This window comes from Lepus europaeus, chromosome 9 (assembly GCF_033115175.1).
Source record: "Lepus europaeus isolate LE1 chromosome 9, mLepTim1.pri, whole genome shotgun sequence".
NCBI lineage: Eukaryota > Metazoa > Chordata > Mammalia > Lagomorpha > Leporidae > Lepus > Lepus europaeus.
The window spans coordinates 16,919,368-16,935,051 of NC_084835.1; the positions used below are offsets into that span (position 1 = coordinate 16,919,368).

At 47.2% G+C, this 15,684-nt stretch overlaps 1 protein-coding gene across 5 annotated transcripts in view; it reads right to left on the reverse strand.

The window, feature by feature from the left end:
• The window catches only part of KRBOX1 (KRAB box domain containing 1), a 38,270-nt gene that overhangs the window by 15,272 nt on the left and 7,314 nt on the right, over positions 1–15,684 (reverse strand). The window contains exon 1 of one of the 5 annotated variants that reach the window (XM_062200111.1): positions 1,353–1,376. The exons of the other annotated variants lie outside the window; for them this stretch is intronic. The gene's annotated coding sequence lies outside the window, so the exon portion shown is untranslated. Of the gene's footprint in view, positions 1–1,352; positions 1,377–15,684 lie in introns of those variants that run through there. 5 annotated transcript variants of the gene reach the window in all.

The window sequence follows — 15,684 nt, forward strand, 5'->3', positions numbered from 1 at the left end:
CTATGGAGACTAAGTGCTGAAATGTTGCCAGCATGACAATGGAACTAAATTTGTAACTGAAGTTGCAATGTGTGGCCAGTGCCTCCTATACTGGAAAGTGCAGCTCTAGAGGATCTCATTCCTTCCTTCCTATCCATGACTTTATATCTTCTGTTATTCGATAACTTCAATGGGCAATTCCAGCCATGGCTGACCCAGAGCTCCAGCCCATCGTATACAACTGCCAATGTGAAGTCTTCACTCGCACTTATCACACATATTTCCAAAGTGTCAATTTAATACAGTTCTAGATTTCTTCCTTCCCAAGCGTCCTCCCCCTGCAGCATGATTCCTTCCAGTCACTGGGAAGGGCCAGCTCAAGCTGGAAATCAGAAGGCTAGCCTCAATTCCTCCCATCCATTAGTAGTCACTGATTTTTTTTTCCCAAAATATCTTAAACCCACCTACTTTGCTCCATCTCCATTATCTCCAGCCTCTGCAGGCCACCAACATCCCCAATTTGAATAGCTACCACTGTCTCCAACATGATCTCTCCTTCTACTCTTATCCCCCTACTGACAATTTGCTATTTAGCAGTCAAGAGTGATCATCTCAAAGTACGAGTCACTCCACCATTGAATGCCCTTCAAAGATTTCTCTTCACTTAGGAGAAGTGAACGACTTGACCCACCTCTCTCCCCAAACCCACCTTGTGCTACATACATCCCTGATTATTATGCCACAGCCAAAGCCTTTTGGTTTCTCGGATGTGGCAAGCTCTTCATACATCCGTGATTCTGCATAGCCATTCCCTCTGCCTGCTGTTCTTCCCACTCTTGAAACAAACGGCTTTCTCATATTTCAGATCTCAGCTTTACTGTGTATTCTCAGAATAGGCCTCCTTCCCATCATTCTCACTCAGTATCCTCATTCTCCCCATAGCACCCGGCAATTTTTAATAATTTTTTACTTATTGTTGTTTGGTTGGCCTCTCCCACTAGCCAAATGTTTCGGGAAGGCAGGGAGCAGTTCTGACTTGTTGACTCAGCACCTGACACAAGCTTTACCCCAAAGTAGGTGTCCAGTATTTGCTTAATAAACAACTTTTACAACACTTACTGACAACAGTCATTTCTATTTCCTGGTTCCATGCGGTACACCACAAAAAATTTTACTGCTTATTAGATGTTATCCTATGCTATGGTTTGTTCCCACCAAAACTCATGTTGATCTGCCAAGGAAACCACGTTGAGAGGTGGTGGAAGCTTGAAGAGGTGAGTGGGTCAGGAAGGAGTATAATTGCCTTGAGGGCGGGTTAGTAATTGGTTTCCACGGCTTTCTCTTGCACACATGCTCCTTCTGCACGTACCCACCTCTTCTTTCCTGCCAGGCAAGAGGGCCTCTGGCTCTCTCCAGAAACGATGCAGATGACAGGGTCACACTCTTGGACTTCTAGGACCATGAATCAAAACAAACCGTGTTCCTTTATAATAAACCACCCAGTCTCAGATATTGGTCTAGCAGCAGGCAATGGACTAAGACACTCCAGCTGGACTTACGATGGGCCGAGCCCTCCCCAGGTTTCAGGAATCATGAACTCTAAAGTTACTAGTGGTGGTAATTTTCAAGACGCAGAAGTTTGTTCCAAGCAGGTGCCTGGCTTCTCTCCTTTGCTCTTTAGTTGACAATTCTATTAACTGGCCAGGAGCTTCTTAAGTGAGATACCTAAATGCTTGTGAGGCAAACTGTACTATCTGTGAGGAAAAAGACTCCAGTGGTAAAGAGTCTGGAATGGGTGCTGCAGAGCTGTTTCGGCCGGCATCTTCTGTAAACCTTAAAATATCTCGTATGTCTTTGAAGTTCGTATTAACTGCTTGCATCTTCTTTAAAAAGCTATTCATTTACACATTACTGATTTAAATAGTTAATTTTAGGATTCCTTACTTTCCTCTTAGCCTTCCTTCCCTACTTGCTTGTTCCTAGCCTTTTTTTTTTTCTTTTTCTTTTTCTTTTTTTTTTTTTTTTTTGACAGGCAGAGTGGACAGTTAGAGAGAGAGAGAGACAGAGAGAAAGGTCTTCCTTTTGCCATTGGTTCACCCTCCAATGGCCGCCGCAGTAGCGCGCTGCAGCCGGTGCACCGCGCTGATCCAATGGCAGGAGCCAGGTGCTTATCCTGGTCTCCCATGGGGTGCAGGGCCCAAGCACTTGGGCCATCCTCCACTGCACTCCCAGGCCATAGCAGAGAGCTGGCCTGGAAGAGGGGCAACCGGGACAGGATCGGTGCCCCGACCGGGACTAGAACCCGGTGTGCCGGCGCCGCAAGGCGGAGGATTAGCCTGTTGAGCCACGGCGCCGGCCTGTTCCTAGCCTTTATTTCTGATCCTAGACCAGCTGGCTTTAGATATTCCAACCTGAGAATGTTGTTTCATAACACAAGGCAAGCAGGTCTCCCACTAGTGAACAACATGGACTGTCCTCTGCTGCTTTCCCTAAGTTACTCTGAACCTGATGGAGGGCCACAACTTTTGAGGAAGGGAGGGCCCTAGAGTGGACAATGTAACTGCAATGTCACCTACATCAAATAAGGTTTCAGTGAGGTAGACTTAGGAAAAGCCGATTAATACACATAGAAGATCTCCAGAAAGATACATAACCACAACAGTGACTACCTCTGGAGATAGCAGTGACAAGGACACTAATTTTTCACTGAATAGCCTTTGAACTAATTTTTCTTTTATCATGAGCATGTTCTACTTAGTCAAAAAATAAGTAAATTTCGAAACCTTAAAAAGAAATGCAGTATTGGCCCCTAATAGCCATTTAGCTGGAGTCAAGACTGTAAGAATTAGAAAAATAGGCCGGCGCCGCGGCTCACTAGGCTAATCCTCCGCCTTGCGGCGCCGGCACACCGGGTTCTAGTCCCGGTCGGGGCACCGATCCTGTCCCGGTTGCCCCTCTTCCAGGCCAGCTCTCTGCTGTGGCCAGGGAGTGCAGTGGAGGATGGCCCAAGTCCTTGGGCCCTGCACCCCATGGGAGACCAGGAGAAGCACCTGGCTCCTGCCATCGGATCAGCGCGGTGCGCCGGCCGCAGCGCGCTACAGCGGCGGCCATTGGAGGGTGAACCAACGGCAAAAGGAAGACCTTTCTCTCTGTCTCTCTCTCACTGTCCACTCTGCCTGTCAATAATAAAATATATACATATATTTTATTATATATATGACAGCAAACAATTAAAAAAGAACTTGGGTGGCACTGATTACAAGTTAAAAAGGACAAGAAGTCTGCTTAGTTGAAGGAGCTGGGTCTCAGATGATGAAATGAAGCTCAAAATGGGTAGAGGCATAAAGGTGTACATTCAAATAAAGAGTAGATACCAGGGGGCCAGCGCTGTATCGTAGTGGCTAAAACCACCGCCTGCAGTGCCAGCATCCCATATTGGCACTGGTTCAAGTCCTGGTTGATCCACTTCCGATCCAGCTCTCTGCTATGGCCTGGGAAAGCAGCAGAAGATGGCCCAGGTCCTTGGGCCCCTGCACCCATCTGGGAGACCCAGAATAAGCTCCTGGCTCCTGGCTTTGGATGGGCTCAGCTCTGTAACTCTGACTTTCAAATAAATAAATAAATCTTTACCAAAAAAAAAAAGGGGGTAGATACTGAAATCAAAAAGGGCTGGCTCTAATCTCAATTCAAAGCTGACAAAATGAATGACAATTAATGAGTTTTATAATGTCTTTCAATCTCAGGTTTCTTATTTGTAAAATGGGTGGAAAGAAGTTTGTTATAAAAATTAAGAATGTATGTACAGTGGTTAACATATTACCCAATATAGAATAGATGCCCAATTAAATGGTGCTTAGTATAACCATGGTAGAAGAGGGGACTCAGTCTTTCTAGAGTGAATGGTATCTGTTGGGTAACAGCAAACTCTGGAAGGTCATCTTATTTTGTCTCTGAAGTTCCAGTGAGAAGAATTATAAATAAATATCACCACCATGCATTCTCTAATGTTCAAGATGAGAGGTCTGACAGTTATAGGAATTCTCTCTAGCACGGCGCCTCTGGTGCTTAATTCAGAGAGTTCTGACTGAAGGCCTTCCCACAGCCAATACATTTATAGGGTCTTTCCCCGGAATGGATTCTTTGGTGTCAGATAGGGTGAGCCTTAGAAATGAAGCTTTTCTGCCAGCACCACGGCTCAATAGGCTAATCCTACGCCTGCGGCGCCGGCATACCGGGTTCTAGTCCTGGTCGGGGTGCTGGATTCTGTCCCAGTCGCTCCTCTTCCTGTCCAGCTCTCTGCTGTGGCAGCGGCTATTGGGGGGGAGAACCAATGGAAAAGGAAGACCTTTCTCTCTCTCTCTCTCTCTCTCTCACTGTCCACTCTGCCTGTCCAAAAAGTCCAAAAAAAAAAAAAAAATGATGCTTTTCTCACATTCATGAGACTTCTCCCCAGTGTGAACCCTCTGGTGCTGATCAAGATCTGAGTTCCACATATTGGTCTCTCCCCAGTATGGATTCTCTGATGTTGAAGAAGGGCTGGATTTCAAGTAAAGCTTTTCCCACATTTCTTATGTGTGTATGCCCCCCCCTTGTGGATTCGTTGATGTTTTGTAAGGCTTGTGTTCTGACTAAAGCCCTTCCCACATTCCTTGCATGCAAAGGGATTCTCTCCAGTGTGAATTCTCTGGTGCTGAATCAGGTTTGACTTCCAAACAAAGGCTTTGGCACATTCCTGACATTTGTAGGGCTTCACTCCACTGTGAATTCTCTGATGTGCAAAGCCTTCCCACACTCCTTACATTCGTAGACCTTCTCTCCATGAGTCCTCTGATGTTGGTTCACTTGCCACACTCTTAAGAGACACAGAATACCTGCTCACTGACAATTTTCTGATGTACATCAAGATGGCTGTTAACATCTCTGAACTCTTTTCTTTTGAGATCATCTCATCCTTGACAGTCACTTCTATAATATCACTGGTAGTGCTCTCCACACTGCCCCCATTGGGGTAGCCATGCCACCTCCCTAAGTGGCTTTTCTTCTTTTTATAGGTTTTGCCAAACCAGAATTTCTGGGAGCTGTACCACCATGGCGCACTTGATAGCACCATGAGATCCTGTGCCTTCTCAAAAATTTCCTCCTTCAAAATAAAGTTTTCTTTTTCATTCTTCTAATTTTTTAATTTTTTATATAAAGCTTGTATTTGATAAATATAAATTTCATAAGTACAACTTTTGGATTGTAGTGGTTCTTCCCCCCATACCCGCCCTCCCACTCCCAAACCATCCCACCTCCTACTCCCTCTCCCGTCTCTTTCTCACTCTTTAACACACCCTCTGAAAGAAGAAATCAGAGCTTCAAATGTCATCATTACTCATGCCAGAGCAAGTAAGGTCATCAAGTGGCATCAATATGCCCATTTCTTTCCACATGCCATCCACTGTTTCTCAGGGCACTGCCATATCTGAAAATAGCAAAAACAGAACTTGCAGAAAGCAACTAGAAACAAAAGGCAGGAACTAGACAGAGTCACCAAGGACTGTGATGCTCAGTGCTAAACCAAGCACACAGTAGGCTCTCTCAAAACAGCTGAACTGAATCTAGCAAGTTGAACTCTTTTTATGTAGCTGAGACCAGTTTCTAACATGTGAAGAATGGGCCAGAACTCAGGGCAGGGGATGTAATTAGAAATAACAAAATTGTTTGTGGTATATCTGGGGAAACTGAGCTTGTCACACAGAAAGAGCAGCAGCAAGAAGGACTTTCATCAAATGCAAGACCCACTCTAATATAATTAACTGAGTTATCATAATGGAACCTGGAAGCTAAGGATTATACATCCTCCTGATTAACTGGTTAATTCAGCGATTTTGGAGGATCTCATTTATTTGGACTATGAATGGCAAAATGGATTTTTAACATTTTACAAAGGGAAGACAGAGGAAAATACATGACTGGGAAAAGACTGCTCATTCCCCTCTCACCAGTAGGAACTAGGCTTGGATCCTCTCTCTGCAGTTTCAGGTCCAGTGCCTCTTCCACCTGCTCGAGATGGGAGATCCCAGCAGGCTTTAGAAACAGGTATCCTTCCAGGGTCAAGATACAAAGAAGCCTGGCTCAGCTGAAGAAGTGGAGCCCACCAGGAAAGGAACAAAGATAGAAATGGAATGGAGAGAATGAGTTGAATGGGAAAATTGGTGACATAGATGACTAGAAATTTTAGGGGGATAAGAATAAAAAGGATAGAAAATAGTGGTATGGGTAAGTTGTGATTCCGTAAGTCCCCAAATATTTCTAAATATCTCTCTCATTTTAAAATATGAAGAAGAGGGGCTGGCACTGTGGCGTAGTGGGTAAAGCTGCCGCCTGCAGTGCTGGCATCCCACATGGGCACCAGTTTGAGTTCCAGCTGCTCCACTTCCCATCCAGCTCTCTGCTATGACCTGGGAAAGCAGTGGAAAGTGGCCCAAGTCCTTGGGACCCTAAACCCCCCTGGGAAGACCCAGAGGAAGCTCCTAGCTCCTGGCTTCTGATCAGTACAGCTCTGGCCATTGCAGTCAACTGGGGAGTGAACCAGTGGATGGAAGACCCCTCTCTCTCTCTCCCTAACCCTCTCCCTCTCCCTCTCCCTCTCTCTGCCTCTCCTTCTCTGTGTAACTCTGACTTTCAAAAAAATAAATACATCTTTAAAAAAATATGAAGCAGAAATAGTAAAAGACTAAGGCCTCTTCTATACTGAGAATCCCACTGGTGTCTACACACAAGATTAAGAGAACACATACTTATTACATTTTAGGAATCAAGACTAGGAAACTGGTTGGATGATGGACACAGGTGTCCTCACTCACCTGGGGCAATGCCCCTTGGACCCTCTCCATCCAGAGCTCCACAGGGAGCCGAGGACCAGAGTGTTCCCCCCTGCTCCAACTGGGAAACCAGGGCTGGTTTGGGCAATGGAAATGCTGCTTGAGGTGGAGGAAATGGGACAGGTAGGTGAGTGGGTGGAGTCCCACCAAGTACTCCTGGAGCTCCTCCCTGTGACTTCAGGGGCAGGAGGGGAAAGGGAAATAACTTGGGAGAACAGGAAAAGGTCGTCCAAGGAAAAGGTCAGGAGTCCACCCAGGGGACAGGAGGCCGACAAAGGCCAAGGAGTGGACAGGGTTCTAGGAGGCACTCAGTAACAGTCTGAGTCAGCAAATGAATAACGTCACTTCCGTGAGGAATGGAACTTCTTGTTCTCTCTCTCCAGTGCTCTCCAGTTCAGACATCCACACGGGTGTTGGGCCAGATTCCCTAACCCAAGGGTGGGGAACTGATGCTCCACAGGACACCAGGAATCTGCTCTCTTCTTACTGTGCCCATGGCACAGAGGTAAGGGGTTAGGCAGCTCTCACCTGGGGCCAGAAAGTCTTGTGCGATGCCCCATCTGAGGCTAGCACTCCCCACTTCCCAGTAACCATTAAAGTCAGGCCACTATGAACCCAAGACACTGAAGCTACCATTGTGCAGAGAATATTAAAACATTGGAGGGCAGAGGCAAAGACCCATGGGGAGACCCTTACCCAGGGAAGCCTCAGTCCCATAATTCTCCAACATCATGTCCCTGGAAGGGTCCTCTGACCAGGGGCCAGGCTGGTCCATTCATTCTCAGAAATGTAGACAGCCACATCCTCGAAGGTTACTGACCCCTGAAACAACATGTGTTTAAGTGCGCTAGCACAGTCCGAGGACCCAGGCCCAGAGGAAGGGGCAGAGAGAGCAGCAGGCAGTGCTGGCAGGCATGCCTGCTGGGTTTCCAAATGTCTGAGGGTACACTCAGCAAAAGAAGTCTCCCGTCTGCCCCTGCTTACAAAGACTAAAGGGGGGGCTGGCACTGTGGCCTAGTGGGTAAAGGCGCTGCCTGCAGTGCCAGTATCCCATACAGGTGCTGGTTCGAGCCCCAGCTGCTCCAATTCCGATCCAGCTCTCTGCTATGGCCTGGGAAAGCAATAGAAGATGGCCCAAGTGCTTGGACCCCTGCACCCGCATGGGAGAACAGGAAGAAGCTCCAGGCTCCTGGCTTTGGATCGGCCCAGCTCCAGCCATTGCAGTTATTTGGGGAGTGAACAAGCAGACAGAAGAGCTCTCTCTCTGCCTCTGCCTCTCTGTAACTCTGCCTTTCAAATAATAAATAAATCTTTAAAAAATAATAATACTTGTTTTAAAAAAAAGACATAAGGGCCAGCGATCAATGTTCTGTCTTTTCCTCTTTATTTCTGCAAACATCCTCTCACTTTTTTCATGAGTCTCTGCAAAAGTATTCTCTTTTTATCCTTATATCCAAAACCGCCATCCATGCTCTAGATCCCATCCTTTCTACATGTGTCACCAGCCTTAACAATTACTGTTTATTGAGCCTATGCCAAGTATGTTCCATATTTTACTTTGTTTACAGCCTAAAGGAGGGATTAGGTCCATTTCACAGAAGAGGGAACTGAGGCTCAGAGAGATGAATTTCCCCCCAAAGTTATCGACCTGAGACAGAACCTGCTTGACTCTCAACGGCTCTTACCTACTATCCCCTGAGTGGGGCCCTTCCGCTGCCCTCCCTCCCAGTCTCCACCACCAGCCGAGGAGGCAGCTGAGCTCTCCACAGAACAGACCGAGCCTGCGCCTGTGCACCCCTCACACCTGGAAGGGCTCTGAAACACCCCACTTCACCCGCGTCCCAAGTCCCAGTCTCAAGGTGCCCTTTTCCTGGACCTCTTGGGAATCTCAGCTCCTGCATCTCCTCTCCTTTCTCTCTGACCTTCTGCAAGAAACATAAAGGGTGCTAACCCACGCTCATCAGGATTCCCTATAGATCCAGCCACTGCCTCATTTGGGGTCTCAATCTCCGCACTTTGGAGGGCCGATTCCGGTCCATCTCACTTGTGTCAAAGGCTTTGGCTGCTGCACCTCTGCCAAGCTAACAAAGCCCAGGTTCCTCCGCACTGCCAGCAAGTCCATGCACTATTCAGAGAGCCAGCTCACCTGCCCAGAGTCATCTGCCCCCACCACCCTCAGCCCTTCACCCCTCACCATCCTGCTGGGAAAACAAACCCATCCCTCACCCAGATCTGTGCCCCTGCACGCCCCGCCAGCCCAGCCCTCCCCACGCCCGGCTCCCTGTGCTCGGCACTGGCCAGACCTTGGCAACGGGGCGGCAGAGGGTTTGCTGCCATGCTAGTGTGATTCTGGCTGCACTACTCCGATTCTGCTAGAGGGTGCCGCATCTCTGGTCCTCTCTTGCAGCCCTGGGGAGGGCAGGGAGAATGGTCCGGGTCTCCCCTAGACGCCTACTTTCCTGCGGTGCTGCCACAGGGATGGAGGGAGGTGACTGGCAATTCTAACCACCCCTTCGTCTTCCTCTCATTGCATCTGGTGTGGATGGATGCTGGTATAAGGTAGCACATTCTTCACTTGATAGCACCTGTTCGTGAATATGTCTCCTTTTACTATTTTCTCCATTCCCAAAGGGCAGGTTATGCGCCTGGCATTTTCGTATTTGCACCTATAACATCTGCCCCAATGTTTAGCACCTCTTGGGCCCAGCGTCTTTAAGTGCCAAGGAAGATCTGTCCAAAGAAAAGATAAATAAACGTTGAGCCAGTTTTTCAGTGGAAGAAAAACAAGGCTTGAAGACAGGAAAAGGCACACCAAAAACATCACACAGCATGCTAGGAAGTTAGATTTTTTTTAACAGGTTGTGGAAATAAATGAAGACCACTCAAATGAGAACAAGCAAAGGCTATTTTTCCAGAACTCACTGTAGCAGAGGAGAGTCAGCCACCACCACTTGCATTTGACAGACTCCACTCAGGTACAAGAGTGGCAGAGCTTTATGGGGGAAGGGAAGGCTTCAGGGATGCTCCACTTGGAAGCTGTTGGCCTGCAGAAGCTATAGGCTTGCTAGCAGAAGCAGGGTTTCTGACGTTGTTAGGTAGGAAGTCCGAAATTGAGCCTATATGTGTTTGTGAGAAGGGCCTGAAGACCAGCACCTACTGTGGAAGCTGCAGAAGCCCAGCATCTTGCTCAGACCCTGATAACCTCCCAGGTGGTCCCAGCCCTTCCCCTAGGGAAAGCTCCCAGGAGAATTCTCTCCTCAGCGCCAAATGGGTTACCTGACCTGACAACATGGGGCAATAAAACCTTCTCAGACGCTCTAAGGGAAGCCCCCCTGCTCTGCCCAGGTGCCAGCAAATTTGCGAGGAATTTGCTAATTTTCACCCAACAAACCCTTCTGCCAGGACTCTCCATCCTTTGTCCTGTAGGAGAGGGGGAGGTGGGTAAAGAGATTCCCTTAAAAACCTAGGGAGTCCAAACAGACTGTGCGCTCAGCTGTCCACTCTCTGTCCAGCCTGCCCAGGTGTATTCTCTCCATTCAACCATGTCACCTCACTCTCCCCCAGTCCAAGTGACTGGGCGCTCTCCCTGTGTCCCCTCTGTCCTGACGGACGCCCTATCCCCAGTAAAATCTTATTACTCCGCTCTCTGTCTCATGCCTGAATTCTTTCTTGCATGAAGACAAGAACCCCACGGCTTCCACGGCCTTTCCTCCGGCGACACAAGCAGGAAAGGAAGGCTAAGGCACAGCTGTCAAATGCCTAGCTCAGTGTCAAAGATGTGCCCAAATACAGAAGTGGCACAAAACTTCTCAAGTGATGCAAGAAAGCAACTGGAAACCCAGAATTCTCTACTCACTGAAAATAGCCTTCAGGGAAGAAGAGGAAACCAAGATATTCTCGGATGAGATCATACTAAAAGAATTTGTCACTAACAGACTGACCCTAAAACAATGGGAAAGAGAAGTTCTATTAACAGAAAGGAAATAATAAAAGAAGGAATCTTGGAACATCAAAAATGAATGAAGAACACAGATGCCTGACAAATGGGATTAGCCTGCTCACGAAGTCACACAGTGGAGAGGATGAAGGAGCACATATCTAGGGTACTGGTACTATGGAGGGGTGAACAGGCTCTTCAGGCTCCTTCCCGTCACACTGAGGATACTGCCTGGCATGGACTGCAGCAGGCACCTCTTCAGGGTATGGCACTGCCACCCCCACCCATAAAACAAATATGGATCATACTATTTAAGGACACTTACATGGCCAATGTTGAATGTTTGTGTTCCTGAAACACACTTAATCAGATGATATGGCCAAATGAATATCAGATAGAGATGCAGAACGGTGGCAGAATGACCCCAAAGGCATTTCTGGGGATTCCACAACTGCCCTGCACATTACAAGCACAGAATGCCTTAGTCTTGAGAGAATGACACATGACTCAAGGTCATCGCAGTTCCCTGACTGACCCAGTCAAGAAGACCCAAAAAAGCACAGACGAAAACCACAGCAACATCTACATGGCACAAACTCTAAAAATACCCAAATGGGCGCTGGGTTCTAGTCCCAGTTGCTCCTCTTCCAGTCCAGCTCTCTGCTGTGGCCCGGGAGGGCAGTGGAGGATGGCCCAAGTGTTTGGGCTCCCACATTCGCATGGGAGACCAGGAAGAAGCACCTGGCTCCTAGCTTAGGATCGGCTCAACGCTAAGGCATGACTGCCTTAACCTAGATTTCAAATGATGCCCCAGAAGCTCAGGACCTGGGCAGAGAAGTGCCACCAGGGAAGGGCCACTGCAGAGAGCCTCCTCCTCAAGGCAGTGTCCAGTGTAGGCAGGGGAGCAGCACCACCTATAAGATCCCAGACTGGCAGAGTTCTTGGCATGCAATTCCAGCCAAGGAAAGCCACAAGCATGAAACTTCAAGCCATGAGAGCTTCCAATGGACTATACCCAGTGAAGCTGTGGGGACAGGGCTACCTGGAGCCTTGAGGACCTGTTAGGTAGGAAGTCAGATATGAGCTTCTGTGTGTGTGACATAAAGGCCTAAAGAGTTGACATCTAGGTCCAGCATCTGCATCTCAAAGTCATCCCGATAACGTTCCAGGGGCAGCCCAGGATTTGCATCCTGCCCTGCACCTTCTACTTATAACCCTGCCCCTTCTGCCTGATAATCTTCCAGGTGCAGCCCAGTATATGCACTTAAACGTGCCCAGCCCCTTCTACCCGATAACCATCTTTCCTCTAAGGCTCCTCTAAGGCGGGGCAACGCCAGCCAGGCTTCCTCCTGTCTGATAACTTCAGGGGGAAAACTCAGATAGTTTTTCTATTTACATCCAAGAAGTCCTTTGTTCCAAGAGGAGCAGAGGTGGGGAGGCAAGACCCATCCCCTTAAACACCGCCCACCACCCCACCCCCCGGCCTCAACCAGACTGCGTGCTCAGTCCTCTGCTTCTATGCTGAGCTGCCCGCCTGGCCTGCCCAGGTGTGCTCTCTCTACTCAGCCATGTAACCCCGCTCTCCCCCAGCCTGAGTGACTGGGCACTCTCTCTCTCAGGTTCTGTCTGGAGAGGTGCCCATCTGTTCTTACAGATGTCCCTGCCCTAATAAACCTTGCTATTTTACTTTCCACTACTCTTTGTCTCACGCCTCAATTCTTTCTTGCACAAAGACAAGAACCCTGCCATTCACCGGTAACAGACCCGGTAACAGAATCCGGTGCCACAACCGGGACTAGAACCCAGTGTGCCGGCGCCGCAAGGCGGAGGATTAGCCTATTGAGCCACGGCACCAGCCGAACCAGCTTTTCTATGACTATGAAAAAGGCTGTTGGAATTTTGGTAGGGATCACAATGAATCTGTAGGTCACTTTGGCATCTTAACCATAGTAAGCCTTTCTATCCATCCATGAACACTGGATGTCTCTGCATTTAGTTCAGGCTTCCTTAATTTCTTTCAACAATGTTTTGTAGTTTTAGCATACAAGTATTTCAACAGCTTGGCTAGATTTATTCCAAAGCGTTTGATTCCTTTAGATTCTATTGTAAATGAAATTGTTTTCTTCTTTTTTAGACTGTTCATTGTTGGTACACAGAAACACAACTGACTTTTGTATTCTGTTTTCGTACACTGCAATTCTGCTGAATTAGTTTACTAGCTCTACTAGTACTCTTTTGGATTCTTTGAAATTTTCTGTCTATGATATACGATACTTGAGAATGCAATTTTACCTCTTTCTTTTTTACTTGGATACCTTTTGCTCTTTTCCTTCTGTTATTGGTTTTTTTTTATTTTTTATTTTATTTTTTATTTTTTGACAGTGAGAGACAGAGAGAAAGGTCTTCCTTTTGCCGTTGGTTCATCCTACAATGGCCGCCGCAGTAGGTGTGCTGTGGCCAGCGCACCGCGCTGATCAGATGGCAGGAGCCAGGTGCTTATCCTGGTCTCCCATGGGGTGCAGGGCCCAAGGACTTGGGCCATCCTCCACTGCACTCCCTGGCCACAGCAGAGAGCTGGCCTGGAAGAGGGGCAACCGGGACAGGATCGGTGCCCCGACCGGGACTAGAACCCGGTGTGCCGGCGCCGCAAGGCGGAGGATTAGCCTAGTGAGCCGCAGCGCCGGCCTCTGTTATTGGTTTTGAACTTCACACTTCTGTTCAAGAAGCAATGCACAATATTTATCTTTTAAAACATATTGATACTGGGGCCAACACTGCAGCATGGTGGGTTAAAGCCCTGGCCTGCAGCACTGGCATCCCATATGGGTGCCAGTTCAAGTCCCAGTTGCTCCACTTCCAATCCAGCTCCCTGCTAATGCAGATGGGAAAGCAGCAGAAGATGGCTCAAGTTCTTGGGCCCCTGCACCCACGTAGGAGACCCGGAAGAAGCTCCTGGCTCCTGGTTTCAGAATGGCCCAGTTCCAGCCATTGTAGCCATTTGAGGACTGAACCAGTGGATGAAGACCTTTGTCTCTCTGTCTCTACCTCTCTCTGTAACTCTTTCAAATAAATAAAAATAAATCTTAAGAAAATGTATTGATACTTACCTTGTGGCACTATATCTGGTCTCTCTGAAAGAATTCCCATGTACATTTGAGAAGAATGTGTACTCTGTAGAATGTTCTGTAAATATCTATTAAGTCTCATTGTATTACTCAAATTCTGTGTTTTCTTATTTAATCTTTGTATAATTGATATTTCCTTTATTGGAAATGGGATAATGAAGCCCCCAACTATTACTACAAAAATGTCCATTTCTCCCTTTGTCAATTTAGCTTTATTTGTTCTAAAGGTCTATTACTGGGTTATGTTTATGTCTAACTTTCTTGCTGTATTGAACATTTTATTAATATGTAATGTCCTTGTCCATAGTAACCTGATTTTTTTTTTTTTTGACAGGTAGAGTGGACAGTGAGAGAGACAGAGAGAAAGGTCTTCCTTTGCCGTTGGTTCACCCTCCAATGGCCGCCGCAGCTGGCACGCTGCGACTGGCGCACCGCGCTGATCCGATGGCAGGAGCCAGGTGCTTATCCTGGTCTCCCATGGGGTGCAGGGCCCAAGGACTTGGGCCATCCTCCACTGCACTCCCTGGCCACAGCAGAAAGCTGGCCTGGAAGAGGGGCAACCGGGACAGAATCCGGCACCCCGACCGGGACTACAACCCAGTGTGCCGGCACCGCTAGGCGGAGGATTAGCCTATTGAGCCGCGGCACCGGCCAGTAACCTGATTTTTGAAAACTGAAACTATACCCATCAAACACTCCTGATCCTCCCACTCCTCTAGCCTTTAGTAATCATTGTTCTAATTCCTGTTTTGCTGGATCTGACCATTCTAGAAAACTCATATAAGAGGAATTATATGGTATTTGTCCTTTTGTGACTGGCTTATTTCTTTAACTTTTATTTAAGAAATATAAATTTCCGAAGTTCAACTTTTAGATTATAGTAGCTTTTTCCCCCCATAACCACCCTCCCACCTGCAACCATCCCATCTCCCACTCCCTCTCCCACCCTATTCTTCATCAAGATTCATTTTCAATTATCTTTATATACAGAAGATCAATTTTGTATATGCTAAGTAAAGATTTCAACAGTTTGCACCCACACAGAAACACAAAGTATAAAGTACTGTTTGAGTACTAGTTATAGCATTAATTCACATAGTACAACACATTGAGGACAGAGATCCTACATGGGGAGCAAGTACACAATGACTCCTGTTGTTGATTTAACAATTGACACTCTTATTTATGACACCAGTAATCACTGGAGGCTCTTGTCATGAGTTGCCAAGGCTATGGAAGCCTCTTGAGTTCGCCAACTCCAATCTTATTTAGACAAGGTCATAGTCAAAGTGGAAGTTCTCTCCTCCCTTCAGAGAAAGGTACCTCCTTCTTTGATGGCTCCTTCTTTCTGCTGGGATCTCACTCACAGAAATCTTTCATTTAGGTGTTTTGTTTTTTTTTTTTTTTTTTTTTTTTTTTTTTTTTTTTTTTTTTTTTGCCAGAGTGTCTTGGCTTTCCATGCCTGAAATACTCTCATGGGCTTTTTAGCCAGATCCAAATGCCTTAAGGGCTGATTCTGAGACCAGAGTGCTGTTTAGGACATCTGCCATTCTATGAGTCTGCTGTGTATCCCACTTCCCATGTTGGATCATTCTCTTTTTAATTCTATCAGTTAGTATTAGCAGACACTATTCTTGTTTATGCGATCCTTTTGACACTTAATCCTATCATTATGATCAATTATGAACTGAAACTGATCACTTTGACTAGTGAGACGGCATTGGTACATGCCACCTTGATGGGATTGAATTGGAATCCCCTGGCACGTTTCTAACTC